Below are 18,815 nucleotides of genomic sequence, written 5' to 3' on the forward strand. Positions count from 1 at the left end.
ACGCTACTTAAATATAAAATAAATTTAGTAAATACTTATATTCAGCCATACGAACTTTTTTAACGTGTTCAGGGGCATATTGCTAAAGTGTAACACAGTTTATTCAGATTTATCTTTATTAAGGAAAAAGAAGTAAGAAAATATAAAGTACAACACTACAAGAACTACATACACTTGATATGTTTATATGTACGTATCATATCTCGTGTCTCCCCATACGTAAACATCAATAATGGTCGTCCTATCTCCTTGCCATTGAAAAAATTAAAATTTTTACTTGTATTCACGGTCTAATCATAATCATCATTTAATTTTAACAAAATATTATATCGCATTTATACACTTTTTCTCCGGCAATGTTATAACACACTCATATTATTGAAAATTGTTTAGTCTGCGGAATTTATGTTTATTACTTTAATCACTCTAAAATATTTAGTAACGTAGATCACCGAGGACCACCATGGTAGTGAACGTATTAAAATAAAATAATAAACAAGTTCTCAAATATTAATTGTTAAGTAATAAAGAATTATTAAAATGATTATACAGCTATTAATGACATAAATGTCCATCAATTTCCAAGGCCATGAAATAAACTAATCTTAAATATTTATCATCGGTATGTCAGATAGACATTACATAACTGTAATATTCACGATTCCCTTTTCTATAGCATTCATTAAGCACTTGGCAAATTTTCAGCTTTGACATGTCCGTTTGTTCGAGTATTAAGTATCTTGCGACTCATCGATCAATGCTGTAGGATCTAGAAAATCATTCGCAAGGAATTGTTTCTATTCTGCTACTTCGAATATTACTAACCTGTTCTACCAACCACCTTATTTGTTACTTTCTATTTTACTGTCTCGCGAGATCGAACTGATGCTGTTGATAAAATTTTACAAGTAGCCAGTTACACATTTGTTCATAACACAAAAGAATTTTGTAATACGACAAAGTCTTACATTGATACAATATGCAGACCTGGAGCATTAGCTTTAGTTAGGACGTTAACTTAATCTCACAAAAATTTCCTTATACTTCTTCATAAACAAATTCTTTGCATCCACCGTCCCAAAAAATTACACAAAATTGTAATTAATTTTTTAATGATCATTTATTTTATCGATTCTATTGATCCTCATACAAAAAAGGTTAACTATTATAGTATTTGTAGCTTGTGACTTCTGAAATATCACTAACGATATTAATCCACTTCTTCCAATTAAAGTTCTATTGCAAATTCCAAAATTAGTAAAGAAGTTAACGAGAATTAAGGTCTGTAAACTTGGACAAATTGAAAAAGCACTCGCATAAGTCTGAGCACCACTGAAGACCACCTTGGAAAGTCAGACGGAGGCAGGGAACTCGTGCACGCAGAAACGAGCAAGAACGAACGACAGAAAAGCTAACAGAGGAGGGAGGGTTTAGGTTAGGATGCGCCAGGCCAGGAAATGCACTTGACGCAGCGTCGTCGCGGAGGATGAGTCATCGGAGATACGGAAAACCGGTTCGCCACGGTTATAAGCCTTTTCCCCTGGCAGTCAGCAGTCCCACTCCTCTTCTCCTATTCTCTTTATCCGTTGGCGAGTTCTGCCACTCTTTCTTTCCTTCCCTCCCTTTTCTTCCGAGCAGTCAGCACTTCCCTGGCCTGCCTCCATCGGCTACCTCTCTGCCGCCACCTTGTGCCGCTGCTGCTGGCGTATAGCTGCGATAGTGGGATTAAAGGTGGATCTCGGCGTCGTCAATCGTCACTTTGTCACACCGCGTACGGTTCGTACCGTTTGCACACCGGGTGACCGAAAATAAACGGAACGTAATTGTTTTGTCAAGTTATAAAAAAAAAGAAACAAAAAGAATAATAAAAATAATAGGCACGCCAATTGAAAAAACCTATTAATCCTATTGCGCATATAATATATAAGTCGAGAATATAAAAAAATATCTATAATTTGAGAAAAATAATTTTTATATCATAGTGATACTATGTATGTACTTCGATTTTTTCGTAGATGTTTCATCTAAATGAAAGAGGAAATTGTAGCGAAAAAAATATTGAGCAAATTTTTGAAAATCTTTTTCATAATTACAACGAAAATTCAATTAGACTCAATGATGCAATTTTTCAAAATATATTATATATCAATTATCGTGTTAATGCAATTTCAAAACATATACACTTAAGGTTCTGTAACTTTCGAATTTATAAATCAAATTACGTAACCGAAATTGATACTTAAATAAACGATAAAACAAAATGTATTTTTTTGTTTTCTAATCTAATCTAACAAGAGGAATATTGAAAATTATCAAGTTCTTCATATTCACATCTTATATACCGTTCACAATTTTCATTTAAGCGGCTTATGCCATTTTTCTCGTAACAATATAATATACGCAAAAGTCACTTCCATTATTATTTATTTCTCCTAGATTTGTTGCTTTAACTTTTTATATCTTATTAGAACGAAAATCTTTCATTTTAGCAATACAGATTAATCAATAGTTAATTAGATAACATTAAAAATTTTAATAAAATTGTATTCTAAAAAATTCGCGAAAATTCGTATTTAAATATATTTTAATGAACTTGAAATAAAGTAGCGCTACCATAATCAGTTGTTGAAGTTCACTCCAGATAACAAAGTAAACAGGAAGAAAAATAAAGTGCCGCAACAATAAGACGATGATCATGCAATATACGATTTATAATTTTCATCGATATTTAACTTGTTTCTAAGTCTTAATTCGTTTAACCACTATATTCCTTACTTCATAATAACTTTCTCCTTCAAAGTAATATTCCTATATTTTTATACAACCAACACGTGTGTCTTTATGTTAATTAGCGGTAACTTCGTTTTATCCATGCAAATGATGTAATAGGCATCATGTGTGAATGTATACATCAACCAGAAAAGACGTATAAAGTTGAATGTAATTATTATCGTCATTACTTATTGCTAACCTTTAAATAATCGATAAATTCATTTTCGATTGTGACGTTTAAGATTACAATATGTTACTCATATTGAAATGAACTTATGCCGGTTTTTCTTATTTCTATTTACTTTTTATTTTAAACAAAATTATCAGTGTTTAGATATTTCAAAATTTTTATTTATGTTTCTTAAAATAGTAATACCATTCCCTTTGAGATTTATATCATATATTACATATTATATATTTATCAAATTTATCTATTACGCACGCGCTGTTTATTTATTATTTATTTATTCATTATTCATTTATTGTAATATAATATATTATAATAAAAAGAGAATAGTAAACGTAAGCAATGCTACGACATTTTATATCGATAAAATCGATACAGAAATTATCTTCAAAAATTATTTGTCTAAAAGAGTAATAGGCATATTTGACAAATTATATTAATAATTCCATACTTCGAATTGTTCAAATCAATTTTTATTAATTTCAGATTTTTGTATCGTTTTACTATTGAATAAATTTATTTGAACTTTTATGAATTAATTTGGAATTTTACCAATTGTCAACTAATATGTAATTTACGTAACATGAAAGAGAAACATAATCCCCTAATTCTATTGAACATCGCGTGAAATTCATATCATCCGTTAGCTACAAGATCATATAATCCGATTACTGTATCACTATAATTATATTAACCTTCGATAAAGATTTTCTTGTTGAACAATTTCCTGTAATTTTCAATTTTGCTACAATAATTTAACAAAAAAGTCTTACAGAATTTTTGTGATATTTTAAATAAAAGATCGCAATTTTCTCTTTTCATTTTATTTTTCTAAGAGAAGAAGGATTTTAATATGTAATTAAGTACGATTATGTATAAATTTGTAAATTTAGAATAGCATTATTTCAATACTTTTTAACATTAAGAAATTTGGCTTCTCTAACACTATTTATTTTTACTGTTCATTTAGATCATCTTTTTATATTATTATTATTATTATTGGTTAGTCCGTGCCTTTCGGCTTTAGACGAACTTTCGGTTGATCATCTTTTTATATTTTTGTCATTATTTACCTTTTTACTATTTGTTTTTTTTTTATTAGAAAAGACTACAATAATTATTCCATGTTGCTTGTAAGCTAACACTTATATCTGCAATATAATGCAAATTCTGAAAAATTCGCTTATGTACGTTATTTGTAGAGCATAGAATTTCGCTCTTGAGATTAAAATTATCGACTATTGGGAGATAACGAAGGTGGCTTCATATTATGTATAACGACCAATCGATTAAATTACTCGTTTCGGACTTTGTAAATTCGAACTAAACTCGAATCAATAATTTTCTAATTCAATATGCAGTAACCAACAATTAGTATGTAAGAACTGGAAATAAGAGAAATAACTGCTTAAAAGTAATTGCACTGTGTGTCATAATTTCTTGTTGGTTTTATTAATTTCCATTAGTTATAAAATTATCAAATTAAAGTTAAGTACCTGTTTCACTAAATGAATGCATCGACTTATAATAAACAAAAGACAATTGGAAAAATATTCATGATGCTTATGTAATTTTAACTTTTGTACGCTGACATTTGTATTGTTTGTCAGATATAAGGAAAGTGAATAATCAATTTTTTTTCGTAACGATGAGCAATGCTTAGAATTAGTTTATCATAATGAATTCTCAAATCTGCTTATACATCTAATTTATTCTTGTGACTTCTTGAAACAGCAGTGTTAAATAAACAAGAATTGCATAAGGATCAAATATATAACTTATACCAATTTCATGTTATTTTCTTAACTATTTAAGTACCTATATTGTTTTCATTAAGTCGCATTATTTTTAATAATAATGTTAAATGAATGAAAATTAAAAAGTTCAAACATATCACTGTTTGTATTTTGCCAACCAATTTTTTATAAACAGGAATGTGATTTACTTTTAGAATTATTTAGTGCGTTCGTACGTATTATTAAATGTCTGCTATCTTATGGGCCAATTTCAATAAAGCCAATATTTGTATGAATTTTTCATGAGTTGAGAATCTGAATAATTAGCAGAGCAAAAAAACTCATTAAGCAGTGCTCAGAGTCTATTACTAAATAAATATATAATTATATAAAGAATGATGTAAAATAGATGTAACAAAAATTTTATACAATTTATTCGTATAATTAAATTTTATAAACAGATACAGTTTTATTATTGTTGTTCTTTTTTTATAAAACATAATTTATTCTCTTAATTAACAATTGGAAGATTATCAAGACAATCAAAATTCTAAAAGGCATTTTTTAATTTTTTTACAAATACCTTAGAATATTTATCTGAAGATTTTACAATACTATATAAAACCTCTAACTTCATATAGCATTAAATAATACTAGTAGAAATACAGAATAGAAAATTTCGTACGTAACAGTAAAATCTTGCAAAGCGACTCTAATATAGTCAGTGTAGATTTGCATGACTTCACATGTGTATTTTAAACGTACGTAAAATATTTCAATCGATTTGAGAAAACTGAAGTCATTAACAGTGAATAAAGTAGAAACAGTGGAATAAAGATATAAGAAATGAGTAAAACGAAGGATTTAGTATAGTTAAACCAGCCTATAAACTATATCAAGTATTCAAACGATACTATTACGATAACTTTTACTACGAAAATACGTATTTTATATTTTCCGACGGTATTCATTTATGTCATTAATTATTGACGAGTATATGAAGAGTACACAATACTTTTAACATGTCACAAAACGAAATCTAGGATTTCTATCTACGATTTAAATCAGGAGATTGAGGAGATCATGGCACTGGTCCACTTCGTCCAGACCATCTTTCACTAAGAGTGTTATTTAGATATTATCGGACGTTGAAAGTAAAATGAGCTGGGTTTCCATTGTGCATACACCATTGTTCTAATCTTTCACTGAAATTCATGGGTGATATTAACGGTAACATATTTGTTAAAAAATTAAGATCAGGTGTGATTATTAATTGATTTGATAAAATGACAGGTCCTAAAATTTGATAATCTACATTCACACATTCAAAAAGAATTTTATTCCGTCCATAAGTATTGTACATGTTTATTGCATGTAATGCCACTTCTAATGAATGCAGCTTTGCCAGTAAACGAAATACGTAAAACAAATTGTGGATTCGATGCACGCTCTATGAGAACCTACTGCGAAAACTCTGCTCTCGGTGGATACTTTGATGGAACGAGAGCCTGCACTCGTTGTATATGATACGGATACAATAATTATTGTATATGAAGAATTTTCATCACAGCACGCTGACTAATTCCCACTGATGCTGAAATTCTCTTCTACTACATATTCCTAGATTTTCTTTAACTGTCTTTGAGACGCAGATCTCCTGAGTAACAATTGAAGCAAACGTAAGCCTTCCCGAACGAATGTCGTGTTTCAAATGAACCGATTTCGCAAAGGCGTTGATGAAGTTTCTTAAACAAAATGTGGAGATGGTATCTTTTAATTTGGATATCTTTCCGCGTAAATAGCACAATAATAAGTTTTCGTGCTACTATAGTGCGACCATTGGCAATTCCATAGATGTAACGCATATCTGCCGTTTCTTGATTACGATAATACGATGTCATTTTTACCGCATTGAAAAAATTTTGTATTAGCTCTGTAACTGTTCGCTAATCACGAAGAGGTGTGTAACTAAATATGTCTATCTCTAACGATGCCGCGTTTCATAACAAAATAGTCCTGCGTTATGACACATGCATAGACTAGAAAGACAGATAATCCACTGCTTCCATGCGGTACAATAACTCCTGAAGCGAGAAAGTTATTTGCTTTAACCGAAACAAAAAATTGTTCATAGCTTTGAAACTATATACCTTTTTCGACCTGTGTTTATTGGAATTTTTTTCGTCATTTCACAAGTACTATCTATCCTAAAGTTAAGAACCCTTTTTTTTTGTTTCGCCCTGTATAGTTGAGAAATCATGCATCTGTTATATTGATTTCATGAAAATATTATAAGCATACTGTATTTTATAGAGCACAGAAAGCATTGTGTGCATAGATAGTATACAATGTAAAGATATCAATTCTTACAGATTGTTTTTTAGAATAACACGATCTAACCTACAAAATGCTGGAGAACTATTATGAATTATATATAATGAAAAAAGCAAGATATGCATACGATATATGTGTACATTGTATGATATACAAATAAACACTATCATATTTGCCTGTAACAAAATTATTCAATAGTAAATTATTTAATAAGGTTAGGTATCGATCATTTTCCAGGGCAAATGATTGAAAACAAGTAATCTATCCTAATGTAAAAAATTAGAAGCGTCATAAATTTTGAAACCGCCGAGCGAAACTCGTGAAACATGGAAAGGTAATAGAAATGTATACTACAAATACTACTTATTATGCGATTAAATTATCTCAAAAAAACAGTAGATGATCTATTCCAAAATAATCATACTATAATCATCGTTCCGATATTCAAAGCGATTCCATTGCATTTTGTTCTAACTAAATACACGTCTCGGCATCGTCTACGTAGACGTCTTTAAACTCACAAAGCAACCGTTCCAAACCATCACCGGTAATTTATTCCGTTTTTAATTTCCTCCGTCGAGCCTCTGCTCGATGGAGCAACGTGGAGTTTCCACTCAAGGCCTTTTCCAACGAGATCGTGCCAGCCTCTGGTTTAATGACATTTGAAAGGGCCAGGAAAAAGGTCAAGATGCATCGATACAGCGCAGCTCAGGATTCGTGCCGACTTCACAAGATGAGCACAGAATCCGCCTCTGTCTCTTTCTCTCTCTCTCTCTCTCTCTCTTTCTTTCTCTCTCTCCTGATTTTACACGCAGCTCTACCTGTCCATCTCTTCTCTCTGGTTCGTTCTTTTCTCTCTGTCCTCGAATCGGTAAACCGGTGCAAAAGGTAGCAAGCAAGAAGTGAAACCGCGCTCGGCGAACGGCGATTTGTCGGCGAACAATAGAAGGTCAGTGCATTTCAGAACACGGCCGTGCAACAGAGCATCGCTCTTCGTTTAAGCAACCAGATGCAATGTACTGAGTTAGATGATTTTCCTTAAAGCAATTCACGTTCCGGCTACCGTGGATCGCGGATTTATTGATCGATATAGATCGATACGTTAGGACTCGTGTGATCCACGTGAAACTTTCAACCTACGATCTCGAGATTGTGACTGTAGATTGTATAATGTTTTTTCAGGGATATAGTGTTATGAGGTTAGAAAGTTTCGGATAAATTTAGATTTCCCCAATGTGAATCATTTAATATTTCAGTGATATACATAGAAAGAGGACAAAATTCAATTTAGTAGAAAACTTTTATTTCTTACTCCGTAATTAACAGAATCCCAGTCTACGAAATTGAGATTGGCGAAAACCGTATTTGGTGCTCTGGCGCTACTAAGTTTTCTGAGAAGTAATTTTAAGAAGTTAGGCAGATTTAGCTGAATTTTAGTAAATATATATATATATTTGAAACTAGAATGGGATGGCACCTGTATTCATTTATGGAAATAAAAACACAATTTTTTTCTTTGTATTGATAACATGTGTCGCATTCTTTCTGTGTTTCCTTACACCAGGGTTTCTTTATATGATAATTTACCAATTAGTAACATTAATGAATTGAAAACATGACAAATTACTTTGTTTTACTCTTTACACCGAACAAAATACTTCTTTGTTTTCTTTTTAAATACTTTTATTTACTTTTATGAAAAATTATTTATTTACTTTTCACAAGTATTTACTTATTTATTAAGATAGTATCTACCTTACATATAGATCATACATCAAGTACTTCTAACTTGTTAGATTTTTCAATTTAGTAGCATAAAAATGTATTGAACAACAACATTGAAAGGCTGTTTTGTAATCAAAATATTCGAACAGATAAGAAAAACAAAGTAAATTTAGATAAGATTAATATTTCAAACTATAGATATAATTATACTAATGTTCTGATAGAACCCATTAAAGTAACTCTTAATTGGGTATATAATACGTTAACTATACGATGAAGAGTTGAATTTTATCTTAACAAAAGCCTTGTTATAGATTCATTTCTGTAATGGAGTTAATGATTAAAATCTCATTAGAGAGTTATCTCAAAATACGTTAAAAATCCATTAATTTTAATTCGTGGCTTCTAGACACGATTTTTTTAGCCTTTTATTAGATAAAATACCAACCGATTCGCGCTAGCTGATTAAGCGATCGTCGACTACTAGCAAAACATTAATAGAATACACGTGTCAGTTGTGGCTGAAGGAATAATCTGCGTCACTGTTTTTCAAACTTCTTTGTCAGTGAATTACTGAGACATACGTATAGAGATCAGGACTTCAAAAATTGTAGATTACAGTAAAAATTATACGTAATTAATGTCAAATACAAAAAACAGTTATAATGACTAATAATAAAAGCAATTATAAATAAAATTTGTCTAATAAATTAGTAAAAATCAACAAAAATTATATAAACACAGAGAGGTAAGCGTATTGCAGTTAACCAGAATCCAGGGCGCTCAGGATTCGAATATAATCCGAATATTCTACGATATTCGATATAATGCAATTTAGGCATTTAATACAATAGATTATTATAGCCAGCATGTAGCAACTACGCGCAAAATTCGAGCTAAATCGATGACCCAAATATCACAAGTTCCTCAGTCTCGCACGAAACAACACACTGTCGCAAAAATCGAACTCTCACTCGAGAAAGTGGCGAACCATTTCCCTTTATAACATCTTCCAGCTTGCTGTAGCAAACGTGGAAAGTATAGGGTAAGACACTTGAAATTACTATGTTGATTAATTTATAAAACTTACGTGATATAAAATGACATTTTGGCTAAATATTTGATAGATTATAATAATTCTTTTTTTTATTACTTAATATGAAACATAAAGATCATATGCTTAAGTTATCTTAACTTATTTTTTGTATAGAACATAAGTAAAACCAGACATAAGCATTATTAGTTGCGCAATTATAAAAACTCACTTAAATTATAAACAGATCAATTTTAAAGAAATAAACAAAATTCTCTGCATCTACTGTTAGAAACGATAAGGATTTTTCAGTCAATCAAAATTGTTTGCAGAAACTGGTCCAACGAAAAACTTGGAACGAGAGGCTACCGATGGAACGATCTTGCGTCACTGGATACGAACCGAAAGGAGAAAGAACTCTATAACTTGTAGTAAGACGATCTCAGGCCATCGTCTACCTGACGACGTGCCACAGGATTTATTGTCATGGACAAAAGTTGACGTGTCCTGCTGGTCTAACACGCACCTGGAGATATAATAGCCATCCCGCCCATTAAGGATCAGGAAAGAGACTAAGAGATCTGGTTTACGGTTGGAGACGGTTGGTTTACGAAAAGTTGAGAAGGTTAGGCTAAGATCGTCGTTGAGGGTGGTTAGGAGACGATGACGTGGATCCGACAAGAACGATTTTACTCTTTCGACATTCTACGTGACATACGTGTCATATCCTGAGAACGCCCATGGTCACAAAGCAGTGTTTCCCAACGTGAAACGTACACCACCATAAGGAAGCAATTTTGAATATTATGAGACAATTAAATTCGTTACTTTCGTCCATGTAATTAAATAAAAAATCATCTTTGTATTTTATACTACCTGGCGTTTCTTTTGTGTAACATTTTAACATGTCGTTATTTGTCTGATTAGCTAAAAATTGCCTACTATTAATTTAAATACACTGAATGCTTTGCCATAAATGTACTAGGTTCGTTCGACAGTTGAAAACATGCACATAATCTCTCATATTTTTTAAATTTATATTCATTAAAGAAAGTCAAATTAACAATAGTTTTACCACACTAGTCATAGCTTTATTATACTTTTAATTTAGTTATTAGAACTTGGTTGACTCAATTGGGGGGGGGGGGGGGGCACCAAAATCTTTAAGTCGTTTAGATAAAACGTAATCTAAGAAAGGTTAGGGAACACCGTTATAAAAGATTCCGAATCGCAATGAATGCGTTTTGGGATGTTTGCTTCTTCCCACGTAATTGTAAAAATGCCTGCAAATGGCAGAAATGGTATGAAAAGAAAAAAACCGTTTCTTGTAATTGGGTTGGTTTCAGTTCGAAATTTTGATGTTTATTAATGGAAGCACACTACCGTTCATAAGTATTTTGGCACTTCTAAATTATTGCAAATGACATAGGATTCTTTAGAAACGTTTAAAATTGCTTTTTTCAGCCCTAATTTCAAATTAAACGAAATAATGAAAAAATGAAATAATTATTATTTATGTGCGTAATTTATCGTTCAGTTTTTTCTGCTAAAGATTTTTTCCGTTAAAGAAAAGAAAAAAAAAATTAAGTTCCGTTAGAAAACGTCTCAAAAATCTTCCTTTTTTTACGCATAGAATTATTCTACATTTGATTACGTTATTTAATGATATTGTATAACCCTGTATAATATCTTGTTGATCTTTTTAAATACAAATTTAATAAAAGTTAAATAAGCAATTTCTTTTCGATCTTAACCTTAATTAAAGTACGACAAGATAAAATTGAATTTTCTGCGAATATCTTATGCTATTATTACGAAAATATTACATATATGGAAAACATCTAAGACATTTTATAAGGGGACTTATGCAGAAACTAACACTTGAACCTGACTGCCTTTCATCCTAAGTCAATATGGACCCATTCGTTTGATCCATCAAACTTATTAATCTCTTAGAAACTCTTAATACGTTAATACTGATTATATTACTTTATTTTACAGTTCTTTCATATATTTTATATGATTTCTTATTCTGTTGGTGATACATCTTTGTCCGAAAAATGAGAAAATCAAAAAGGTCGTTATCAAAGATTGATTCTGTTACTTGGCTAACACTCTGCAGGTTAATAATTGTAAAATCTTCTAATTTTTGTAAAACGTTGTTTTCAAACCGTTTCTCTGGAAGTAAGGGAACATGCCCCAGCACAGTAAGTGCAATTTTCACTTTCAGTATCAGAATCGAACACGAAGGTTTTTTGTCGTTTCATTAGTCTAATATTCACATCGTAATGAATCAGATCTACATGTATATATTCTCAAGAAGTATTACTTTCCGAAGAAGTATCACTAGCATTATCGCTCGAACAAAGTATCAGAGAAAGAGTTTCACTCAAAAATTCGCGACGCACCGTACAAAATCTAACGTGACAAAAGGCGAATAATAAACACAATCACAAATTCTATAATGGACACTTCATCAATTTTAAGTTTTGACAATTTCGTACGATAATTTTAACTATATCTTTCTGTAAACACGTTTGATATAAGAGTATGTCTCCGGTCAACGATGTGTTAAAATTCTAAAACAATAAATAAAAAATTAAACAAAAATGCGAAAGTCAAACGAAACGAGGCATAGAAGTTGTCTGGGAGCGTTTCGCGCAACGACGTGTTGCCGACCGATAAATTAGATTCCGAAATGAGTCGTAAAACGAAGCTGCGGTTTTACGAGGTTCGTCGAAACAGGACGCGCTGTGCTTTGGTGCAGGTTTACAAATACGTGGATCAATTCCAGGTTTATCGTCCAGCAGCGGCGATTGGCCGACTCCCTATGTTGTATCTACACGTAAAACGCAGTTACGTATACGATCACACACATGTATGTACATCGTATATAAACGTATATCATATACATAATGCACATAGATTCTATATTCCGGCTGTGTACCGCTATAATAATTCAGTCTCGAACGTCGCTCTCTCCGCAGTGACCGCAACCTGCAGAGCCGACGAAACACGAGCAAATCAACTGTCCCGGCTATTTTCCGCCTAGTTACGTAAATTAATACTAGTAACGATACTGAAATTATTGTTTCATCGAGACATATGTATAGTTGATGTGAGAGATCCTGAGCCTATCAACGATCGATGCTTTTATGTTTTGGGAATATTCGTCGGTCTTAGGCTGCAAAAGTGTACGATTAGTTGAAAACTTGATAATCGTACTTTGGGCAATTTTATAATGTTCTATAGTGACATGTAATTGTGTAAGTTGCGAATAACGGAGGAAATATAGGGAAATGCCTAGCTTATTAGTACGTCCAACTAATTCAATTACGAAAACTATCTTTCCTTGTGTTTAAGAAATTAAATTAAATTTACAACTTAACCTAATAATTATAAAATCTCAAAAGTATAATCCAAGAATTGTAGATACAAAAGCTCCTGGTTCCAGAGAGTGATAAATTTGTCAAATCGAAATTTCGATATATGTTTTAATGTTCTGCCATTTATTAGACGATAAATTTAATCAAGATTTGAAGAAACATCTACCATTTGTTAGGCGATTAGTACAACTAGTGGAGCTATTTAAAATTGTCAACGAAATCTTTCTGTCTAAAACCTAACTTCTAAAATGGCTGCCACCTACAACTCTGTCAGCTTGATAAATGCGATTGTCCTTGCTTATTATAGAACTGAAAATTTGAAATAAGAAACGAAATAGAAGCGAAACAGTAAAACGAAGTCTAGTGTACTTTTAAGAACCACAAACAAGAAAATTTTGAAAACTGGAGTATCGCAATGCGAATTAACGTTATTAATAAAATTTTTCAAGTTACAAATTGGCCAACTGTAGCAACTTGACATTTTTAGGTTATGTACAACAATAATCATAAATAGCTATTTAAAAAATATTTATTAATTACTTTTTCTTAATTACTGATTTTCTCATTGATGTTAATAATACTTTTATTATTATTATACTGTACTATTACTATATTATTAATATTGCATGTTATGCAATATATATTACATAATAAATAAACTGCGGTTTGTGCATATTGGGAGGTTCCAAAAATCTAGAGAATGTACATATACAATATGCAAAAATGTCTTAAATAGAGCATCTGCTAACTATAATATTTAATAAATTAAACAATTTTCTATTTACACTCCATTTCTTTGGCTATATTTATAAAAATATAAAATTGCATAAACGTAATCTAATCCGCAGTTTAATAATAAATAAACAGACTTTATTGATCTAATTAATTTGCAATTTACACCAATGATATTGCCATGAACACTAATAGTAATAGTAGTATAGTAGTATAATTATATATTTATATAATTATATATGTTATATAAATCACATATTATATATCATATAATCTATATATAATAAAAATATAAATAATATTACAATATAATGCATATAAATATAATAATATATGATATATATATATAGATTATATTTATACATATTTTATACGAAAAAAAAAACAAATTAAAGAAGAAAATGTTGAAGTTGTGCGATGTTTCGATAGCATGACCGTACTATTTTAATCGACGATAAATTTAGAGTATTACACATAACATAGCTTAGTTATCAAGAACTCTTTACGTCAGTATTAAACATGATGACGAACTATTTTTTTCTCAGATAACGTTACTTTTAAGACGAATATATCTGCAGAATTAATCCATCATCGAACACGTCATTAATCTTCTTAGAAAATTAAAAGCAGTAGTTTTGTGACGCCAATTGAATCTCGTGATAAATATACTTCTTACTTTCTACAACTATGAACTTAACTCTCTTGATATCAACTATGTTTAGAATTAATAACATTACACAAAATATTTTAGCTTTTAGCGCGAAATTCAATAAATATCTAGACTAACATTCAACTCTTCGCTGCTAGTCTCTTTTATTTTGATTTTGCGCGATAACTTAATGTAATAGAAAACGTGCTGTAAGTAGTCAAATACTTTTGTGAGTCACTATATACCAGGAAAGAAGTTTCACTGCGTGCAACACCTCGAAAAACCTTGATTATTTCGGTACTCTAAAAGATGCGGAGCTCTATGATAAACAAATCTTTCCTTTTCCACGTTCAACAAGGCGATCGAAACAAAAAAGAATTATTTCCCCATAGGACCGTATCACAAAGCAGTTGGTTCTGGACGATGTGTAATTGCGATTACAGGCTTCTGATTACGAATTCACCGAGAAGGAGAATTTCGCGGTTGGTATATGCTACACATGTGCAAACTGAACAGCGCACGCACCGCAGTACTAGCCGTGGCAGGATGGAAAACGGTGATCGCAACAGCGGCACGCAAAGTGAGCCGACAAAGGCATCTTATCGCGGCTAATTTATATTTCAAAAGGTTACTGGTGCCATCGAAAGAACGTAGAAACTCCCGACGCTATTCCCAGAGAAATTCTATCCGCCGAAAGATTTATCAATGCCCGTAGCCGATTTCGCGAACATTTCCAACGAAATCGTCGACTCCACAATCAGTCTAACATCTTTTTCTCGTTACCTGTTATAGAATAACGCAACGCAACACAACTTTAACCCTTAACACAACGACAGACGTAATATGTAATTGTAAATATCTGATTCCTTCTGTCCGGAACTATTTTATCCTCGAATAGGGTAGCGATAAGATTGTTCAAATGTGAACGAATGTACTTTCTCTCAGACAATTTTTCTTTTCTTTCTACTTTTTGCTGAGAAACACTATATATTTCACGCGACTTACGCAAGTTTCTCACAATGGGCAACGTGTTAAGAACAATCCTTAAAAAAAATCGCATTTATAGGTTCATATTTAAATATAATATAGTAAGTTTAAACTCTTTGAACAACTTTTTTCTACCTGAAGCAAAGACTCAGTTATAGTTTACAGTACCATAAAAATAATGTTTAATAAATTTCGTAATATGGCAAAATCTTATCGAAGACGGTAAAAGTAAAACTCAATGATTATATAACGTTTATATAAAATTCTATTTTATTAGTCTCTAGAGTACAAATCTATCAAAACAGTTCATTTAATCTCAACTAATTATAAATACATAAATCATACTTTATTAATTTTTCGAGAAACAATCACGATCACAACATCGCGAGTAAAAATCCAAAGAACCGTTTCGGAAACATTCTGCTTCTTCCTAGAAGAAGTCCACTAGAATCATAAAATGTTCGATTCCTCTTATAAAATTTTTCGAAACATGAAACAAGAAAAAAGAGAAACTGGGTATATAGAACGATTTATAAAAATAACAAGATAGGGAAGGAAAGAAATAAAATAAAAAGAAGAAAAAACGGCGCATCGAGTAAAAGCAAAGAGGAATCCGAGAGAGGCGCATTGATAGTGGGATTTTATAGAATCCGCAATGGTGAGTCATGGATGGAAACCGGTCTTAAGATGACGAACGTTCATCATTGTGAGGCGATCCTGGCGTTAATTGCTTCGATCTTCAAGATCGATCGATTAACTTTAAGAACATTAACACATTGCACGCGTTTCATCAGATATTTCGATTACGATGAAACTAAAATGTTCAAATTGGATCGAGGAGATATGTGTTTTTCTGCTTTTCATTATTAATTGCGTGTTGAAGAATCGGTAAATTAAGGCGAACGTTGTGAATTTGTAAATTAGGTACAAGATGGTGGAGTTTTTCAGCAATTTATGTAAAACTTCTTCTGCGAACGAATTGGATTTTGATATATGTAGCTGCTTGTTTAAATCGAAGATATGAAATCAAAACTTAAATTCAAGGTAAATGTCGTTCCCATAAGTTCAAAATTTAAGTTTAAAATGAGTATCGTTTCTATAAGTTCAACATTTAAATTTAAAATAAATATTGATTGAAATGAAATTATTTAGAGTCAAAAGACATGTCCATAATTTTTTAATAAAATGTTTTCAATTCATGTGTGTTGTTATCGTTATCGTTATTAATGCATTTATTAAGAAATACTTGGTAGAACAAATGAATATGTTTTAATTTTTAATGTGAAACAGCAATGTTAATTAATATCAATTGCAAAAGTTAATGAGCTCATTGAATATTTCTTTAGTTGGAATAAAAAAATTCCGAAAGAAACTGAAGTTTGAATTCCACATTTACAAAAAGATAATTATACATTGAATAATGTATATTAATTATATTTCTTTGGGTATTTTATTTCAAGATATTCGAACATTGCAATTCAAAAACATTTCGTATAAAGGAATAGATTTGAGAAATGAATTTAATTACAAAATTTTTATCGTATAAATGTCATGTAAATATGAATGAGATGAGGTTTTAAAATAAAATTTCATCTATTTGAAAATACTGTCATTTCTATTATGTTTACTGCAATCGAATCTTACTATCTATTCTAAGCAATATAGCTCCATAAATCACTACACAATTTTCCCAAATACCATACCTCTTTCTAACTCAGATAACATTTAACACATCATAAATACTCATTATCAACAAATAAGTAGGATACATTTTCTCAAATTTCGATATATTTTCCAAGAAAGCTTCCCTGAACTTAAACATCGATCAATTCTCATCAGTGTTCTCATGAAGATGACGACAGCGCACAACTTCTACCAAGGAAGGATAGTTTACCTCGCGCGGATCTCTTCCACGACACTATTCAATTTCTCATTCAGGATATCATGCATCATCTTTGAGCTTAAAAATTATCTCTTCGATCTTCCAGGATTTCCGTGCAACGCGTCTTGCACAATCTTCTCGAATCGTCATAAATCATGTCGACGGATTGCGTGGGCGACTATGAAACACGCTCTACCCCTCCAAGATGCATAGTAACATTTTACTGGATTTTTACGCACCGTCACAATTCATCCAATAATGACATGGGCGAGTAAAAGTATAGTCGAGCCCCGGTAACCCGAATCTCAAGAAAAAAAGCTAAGATCTTCCAGTAGTGGAGTTTATGGTGTTAAGAGAGATTTAACAAAGCAAAACGACTTAAGAAGAATTTGTACAAAAGTTAATGTTTTTCAAATTGGGAGCTAACAAATTTACTTTCCAGAAATCGATCGCTTATTTAGGCAAATAAACGACAATATAGGTTATAATATGCAGCGCGCGAGTGACAGGCATGTGATGCAAGGGCCAGGAATATGGTGGGTGTTGGTTCAGATACGATTGTTTATTGCCAGTTGTACACATATCTATTATTTCGAGATATGAAGGAACAATTTGTACGTGAAGGGGTTAAAAGAATGCACAAGCGTTATGTTTATGATATGAGCTAATGAAATAACTCGATATACATTAAGCTTTAGAATTCGCTAAAGAAATGTATTGAAAATTTTATAAACATACGTATTAGTTTATTTCAACTAATCTTTCTCTTTTCTTTTTTTTCTACTTTAGTCTATTTTGTTTAAGCTATTAGTAGATGGTTTTATCGAATTCTATGTCGCATAATATTATTTCTGTATTTAATATTTGTTCTGTGTAACACAGAACAAAGATATCACGCACTTTCCCCACAAATATCGATTTCAAAATAAATAAATTTAAAAATTGATAAATGTTGTAATTAATTTTCAACAAATTAAAAAATTAGTCAATTTTCGAGTTAATTTTCAAGAGATCTAAGAATTAGGTAACTTTCAAATAAACGCGTAAGTTTTCTAACAATATCGATTTCAATTTAAATAAATGTTAAAATTACTAAACATTCAAATTAAACTTCAATAAATGTAAAAATTAATAGATTTTTAAACGATGAAACCATAATCATATCTGCTGGATTGGTATTTGATATGCAACCAAAAAAAATGCGAATACGTAGTTTCATTTGGGAAGATTCGATGTAACGAGAGAGTACAAAAAGAAACGAACTCACTCATTACGCGTACATAATCTGGCATTCCGTGTGTCGAACGCATAAAGAACGCCTCTTAATAGTGTATTCGGAATGGTCAAAAAGTCTGCTTCATAGACTTCAAAATAGACTTACCTGAAACAAGA

At 31.2% G+C, this 18,815-nt stretch overlaps 1 protein-coding gene across 11 annotated transcripts in view; it reads right to left on the minus strand.

The window, feature by feature from the left end:
- scalloped (TEA domain transcription factor 1 homolog scalloped) overlaps positions 1 to 18,815 on the minus strand; it is a 337,742-nt gene that overhangs the window by 240,577 nt on the left and 78,350 nt on the right. Inside the window, exon 1 of one of the 11 annotated variants that reach the window (XM_076620561.1) lies at positions 18,691 to 18,709. The exons of the other annotated variants lie outside the window; for them this stretch is intronic. The gene's annotated coding sequence lies outside the window, so the exon portion shown is untranslated. Of the gene's footprint in view, positions 1 to 18,690; positions 18,710 to 18,815 lie in introns of those variants that run through there. 11 annotated transcript variants of the gene reach the window in all.

The sequence above is a fragment of the Bombus vancouverensis genome, chromosome 8 (assembly GCF_051014615.1).
Source record: "Bombus vancouverensis nearcticus chromosome 8, iyBomVanc1_principal, whole genome shotgun sequence".
Taxonomy (NCBI): Eukaryota; Metazoa; Arthropoda; class Insecta; order Hymenoptera; family Apidae; genus Bombus; species Bombus vancouverensis.